The 6000-nt window shown below is 44.4% G+C and overlaps 1 protein-coding gene across 1 annotated transcript in view; it reads left to right on the top strand.

Moving 5' to 3' along the window:
• The first annotated feature begins 206 nt into the window (after nt 1-206).
• Rnf2 (ring finger protein 2) overlaps nt 207-6000 on the top strand; it is a 28887-nt gene continuing 23093 nt past the window's right edge. Inside the window, exon 1 of the mRNA XM_051185961.1 lies at nt 207-369. The gene's annotated coding sequence lies outside the window, so the exon portion shown is untranslated. The remainder of the gene's footprint in view (nt 370-6000) is intronic.

Genomic DNA, 6000 nt, shown 5'->3' with positions numbered 1-6000 from the left:
GGGGTGCCTGGCGTGGCGTGGCCGCGGGCGGGGGCGGGGCCAGAGTGTGGGCGGGGCCTGGCGGCGCCTGGCGGTCGGGGCCTGCACGAGGCACGCCCCCTCTCCTACGCCGGGGGCCTCCCCGCGCGGTGCACGTCCGCGTCCCGCGCCTCCGCCTCCTCGCTTGCTCGCTCCTTCCCGCCCTCCCCGCAGCTCCGGCCGAGCCGGCTTCCCCCCCAGTCTCTCATGAATATTGAGCGGCCCCTGTTGTATTTCCCGAGCTCCATTGCGGAAGCCGAGGCTCGCCATATTGTGCGTCGGCGCCGGCGGTTGATCCTCGAGTCTCGCTCCGGCCGCGGCCAGAGGAGCCCCGGGCTGGGGCAGGAGCCGGTGAGCCGGGCGGGCGGGACGACGACGGGTGCGAGGGCGGTGAGCTGCGGCAGTCGGGGGGTCGCGGGCGGGCCGAGGCCCGAGCGGCGCCGGGGCTGGGGGTGTGTGTGTGTGTCCGCGGGCCGCGAGGGGGCCGTGAGGCGATGGCGTCGCCGCCCCCGGCGGCTCGCTCGGCCGCTCGCGGCCCGCCCGGGAGGGCTCATTGTTCGCGACCCGTGAGCACCGGGCTGCCGAGGCGTCGGGAGCCCTTCCCGCGGAGCGCATCCGCGCCGCCCTCGCCGCCCCGGCTGCCGGGGCCTCACGGGCGGCTCCGGAGTGATCGCGAACTTCCCCCCGGGCTTCCCCGCGGGACCTGGAGGTCCGCGCCGTGGGGGCGGGGCGGGGCGCCTGGGGCCGACAGCCCTCCGTCTGTCGGTTCTTGGGGTCGGGGTGGTCTAGGGACCCCCTCCCGGCCCCACATTCCTGGAGAGCCGCTCCCTGCCCCGGAGTATCTGTTGCTGCCTTCGGGAGCCGCGGGCTCATCCCCAGAGGCGGCGTCGGGGGAGGGGGTGGAGGAGGCGGCTGGGACTGTTTTTCTGGCAGCTTGGCGTTTTGAACCCGGGACGCTTGTGCCGATATCTTTGATTTCTCTGTCGACTCCCCAGCCCTGGTCTTAGTTGTTAGGATCCTTTCCCTGCTTCTGTAGAAGTCGCCTTCGTAGTCGCAGAGATACTGTTGGTTAAAAAAAAAAAAAAAAAAAAAAAAAAAAGGAAGAAAGAAAGAAAAAAAATTGGTCTTGCAAACTTTGAGGTTCATTCTGATTATTTTGTTCATTAAAACAAATAACCGGTTCATGTCCCCGAAGCCGAACTCCCTTTGGGTGTCTTTTGAGAGGACTGTCAGAAGTTTGTATGCCTTGAAATGTGTTGTGAAAATGTCAGACTTCTTATTCCGTGTGTGAAAAATCTTAAGATGTGCATCAAACATTTTTAGTAGTATGCGGTTCTTTTGAAATAAAGGGAGGTATAATGTTAGTAATTTAAGCTGATTATTAAAAGCACCATGAGCCATTTGCATTAAATAATTTATTTTTGGTAGTTCCGAGATGATCAGCTGGAGTGCTTAGTGTACTTGGTAGCTAATGGGATTTTTTAAAATTATTTTTAATGATTCAGATTGATGTTAGGTCTTGGGATTTTTTTTTCCGACGGCAACCCATTCTGTATAGTCCAGGCAAGCTGGCTTCATACTTGGTATGTAGTTCAAGGCACACCATAACTGGCTTTCATTTTGTGTCTTAAATTGAAATTTGAACCTTTGATTTATAAAGAACCTAAATGGCAGCAGTATTACTCCTAGATGGATATACCTCTTTGCCCTCTGAAGTTTCTACTTGTCACAATCAACAGGTATCTTTCATTAAAGTCTTTGAAGATACACCTAATCCACTATTTAGTGAAATAATTGGAAACCATGTAATGTTCCAGTTTTTAGGGGTACCACAGCAAATACAGCTTTTTACTTTTTATAAGTTTTCTTTAGTAATTTCTCTAAATCACCCGTGTAAAAGAACACTTGACAAATTAATGTGACAAGCTTAGACATATAGCTGTGCCCTAGTCTTTAGGAGTGGAGACAGGATGGTCAGGAATTAAGGTCATCCCTGGCTACATAAGCCCAGTATGGGCTCTGAGACTACCTCAAACAAACGGCTTAGCAAAAACCAAGCCTCCAGAAGATGATGCTATGAAGGATAATTGGCTGATTCCTTCTAGTCTTTGTATTTGAAACATGGTCCTCAAATGTGCTGCACAGGACACCTCTAATTGGAACAAGTAATAATGACATAGACTGTACAGACAAGCAAGATGCTGGTCATTTAGTGGGCTTTGTGGTTGGCTTTATTAGGACAGTGCCTAGGGTGAAGTATATAGAGACTATATATATATATATATATGCTTCAGCAAACATGTTTGGAATTTCATTAATCTGTTACTGATCTTAGATTTCTGATGTCAGCTCTGTACCCGTTAATGTGATTTACTTACGATTTGTGTTCGTATTATGCAGTTTTGTAATAAAGGTGATTCATGTCTAACCAGTAATATATAACCAGATGTTTCAGGGACAGTTTAATTTCTATATATTGGCAAAGATGAATACGTCCTTCTAACAAAAGAAATGAGTTCACATTAAAATGTACTTACTTTGTTGGGGCCGTGGTGATACAATCCCAGTATTCAGGAGGCAGGTGTGGGCAGATATCTAAGTTCAAGGCCAGCCTGGGATACACAGAGAAACAACAAAAAAGGTGCTTTGTTAAATTATGGGAGTGTTTCTAGTATGACTTAAAAAGACTTTGTAGTTCTGGAATGACTCTAAATTCTGGAGAATAAAAAAAAATGTATTATAGTTTGAGGTGGGATCTTATTCTGAAACCTAGGCTTTCCCTGGACTTCTGGAAGTCCTGCTGGGATTATAGGTATGAGCCCTTTAGGTATATTATAGGTGTATGCCATAGCATAATACTTTTTGGGTCTCTTAGCAGTACTTGCCCCCATGCTAGTTTTACTACCCAGTTTTACTACTAGCCCCAGTTTGTAATGTAAAGAGGAAAAATACTTGAGGTTGTGGATACTCTGCAAACATACAAACCACCTGCTTATTTTTAATTAGTGTTAGACATTGTGAAAGATAAACACCATCAGACATTGGTTGCTTGATTTCTTGCCTTTAGTTGTCTGAAATTTTAGTAGCTTCTAGACAATTTGCATTTGAGTTGGAGTAGTTTGAGTATAAAGGTACCTTAGCACTCAGTACATTTCCTAAGGGTCTAAAGACCTTTAATCTCAGCGTTCATGAGTGCCCAACCTGCTGCCTAGGTCACATGGATTCCAGGATAGCTAAGAATGGGATCCCGAAAATTTGTAGATGACAGCACCTTGTCACAGTGTTAAAAGGCTGGGCATTCAGTTGGATGTGGTGGCTCATGCCTTAAGTACTTAAGCAGTCTCTGAGTTCCAGGCCAGACTGGATTGCATAGTGAACAACCCAGCTCCCCAAGGGAAGGGTGGACACTGATGGACCTTGGATTCTGTGGGTCTTTGGTATCGTGTGTGTGTGTGTGTGTGTGTGTGTGTGTGTGTGTGTGTGTGTGTGTGTATGCATGCATGTGGAGTACGTTTGGTTTCACCTAGGTGAATTTGTAATGAGACCCATGTAATGAGACTCATTAATTAGAAACTAGCTGTACTTTGTTCAGAGGCAAGGGCTAGCTAGGTAATGAGTCCCTGATTGTAGATGCTAAGAAGTTTTGTTCTGAGAAGAGAAACTCCAATAGAATTAGCCATGTTCTCAATTCTTTTTTAAAGCTTTGTGGGTGTTTGGCAGCCGAAGTGGATTAGTATGGATGGGTCTAGTATTATGTCCTATTGGACGTTGAGCCACTTTGTGCCACTGGAAATCCCAAGAAAGATTCCTGTTGCCTTCACACATTTTGAGAATGAATTGCTTGTACATAGCTGCCATTCCTTAAAATTTTAAAGGTTAGTTAATGTGTATTAAATATAATAGTGAATAATTACTTTAAAAGTTAACTTCAGGTTGAAGTTAGTGAAGGCATGCTAATAAAGTGAAGTAACAACAGGCAGATTTAAAATGTCTTTGCTTTCAACAGACTTGTGGCTTAATGGGCCCGCCAGAGAAGCTTTCTTTTCTCTATGTTGTAGAGTGGAGTTGGGTTTTTATTTTTACTTTTGAGACAGGGTCTCACTATGTAGTCCTGGAACTCACAAAGATCCATTTGTCTTTGCCTCCTGAGTGCTGGGAATAAAGGTCTGGGCTACCATGCCCTTAGTGGTGGAGTTTTTATATGAAGAAGTTAAAATTCAAAGTCAGTGTGTAAATTGTAAGACTTATGCTTGGAGCCAGGAGCATAGTTAAGCAGAGGGGATTTTGTTTAGTGTTGTTCAGGACCTGGACTTAGTCCCCAGCACTGAGAAAACCAGCTTGAAAGTGACCAGTCCAGTCAGCTAAGGCCTGCATCAGTGCTGGAGCAGATTGCTAGATCTTTCAATAAACTACACGGGGCATGTCTGGACCTGAATGGCGCCAAAAAAAAAAAACAAAAAACAAAAAACAAAAAATCCCAACAAAACAACCCCCCCCACACACACATTTAGCAGTATTATGTCACACTTAGATTGAGACCAATGGGGAATAGATAACTCTACCATGTCATGTCAGATATCTTTGATTATGTGTTGTAGTTAAAAAAAAAGGGGGGTATATGTGTTTGAAATATTCTGCACTATTTAAATTATTTTTTGTTTTTTATTTCAAAGCTGGATAGCTTGGATCACAAAAACAAAAGTTCAGTGGCTTTTATGCTTCATCTTAACAGAAGCATGACTGAATTCAAGTTAGCCTTTGCAAAATGGATTTTATAAAAATAACCTCAAATTTATTGAAGCAGCAAGGTATCTCAGAAGACAGCAGTTAGGACTGCTTCTAGAGGACTCAGGTTGGATTCCCAGACTCATAGGGTAGATTATAAACAGGGTGTAGCTCCCGGTCCCAGCAGATTTGACACCCTGTTCTGTCTTCTGCCAGTACTGAATTACACACATACATATAGGGAAAACACCCATATACACATTTAAAAATTCACTGTCTAGCAGTGTACCAAGTTCCAGAAAAGAAAACAAACCAGTAAGAACAACATATTTAATATTGGGAAGTTGGTTATAAAAGCGAAAAGGAAATGCCAACAGTAGTTAAACCTTATGAGGCCTTTTGTTGTTGTTGTTGTTTTTTGAAATAGGGTTTCTCTGTGTAGCTTTGGAGCCTGTCCTGGTACTGGCTGTGTAGTCCGGGTTGGCCTCAAACTCACAGAGATCCACCTGCCTCTGCCTTCTGAGTGCTGGGATTAAAGGTGTGAGTCACTACTGCTGGGCTTTCTTATGAGGTCTGAGAAGAGGGTCCATGGAGCTGTTGCTAGATTTTGTAGAGGATGTATGATGGCTGGTTTTGAAAGTACCCAAAGATGCTGGAGACTAGACCTAGTTACTGCCACCTTGACTAGGGACTGGCTTAACAGCAGCCTAAAAGAGGCACATTTTCCTGTTTTCCAATCACTATTCTACTTTAACAGCAAAACCTAATAAACCCTACTGACAGAAGAATCATGAAATTTGGGTGAATAATTTTATTCTCACCATAATTGTAGTTTAGTAGAGTCATTTTAGAATTGAGCTACAGTGAATAAAAAGACTTGCACGAATAATACATGATAAAATACAATAATTTTAATAGGAAACCATGCCCTTATCTTCCCTTTCAAAAACATTTATCATTTTCTGTTGTGTCAGACCATTTTGGTAGGAATTAGAAATAGAAAAATACATAAAGGACTCTGTCCTTAAAGGGTTCAGTTTAAGTGGGCATGACAAATAAAACCATTGTACAGTATTTAAATGCAGTAACAGATGAGTGATGTGTTTTGGGAGCCCAAAAGCCGTAGCTGCTGGTTCTCAGTTCCTCTGCTTAGCTAAGTTTAATGACTAGTATTGTTTTTATCTTATGTTCTAATCAAATCCTTTATTTTCTATGTCTATCATCTCCTATGGAAGCTGTTTTTGTGAACAATCTCAG

Source organism: Phodopus roborovskii, unplaced genomic scaffold (assembly GCF_943737965.1).
Source record: "Phodopus roborovskii unplaced genomic scaffold, PHOROB, whole genome shotgun sequence".
In the NCBI taxonomy this organism is placed as follows: Eukaryota; Metazoa; Chordata; class Mammalia; order Rodentia; family Cricetidae; genus Phodopus; species Phodopus roborovskii.
The sequence above is the reverse complement of the archived record's forward strand: the minus strand, read 5'-3'. Positions and strand labels throughout refer to the sequence as shown.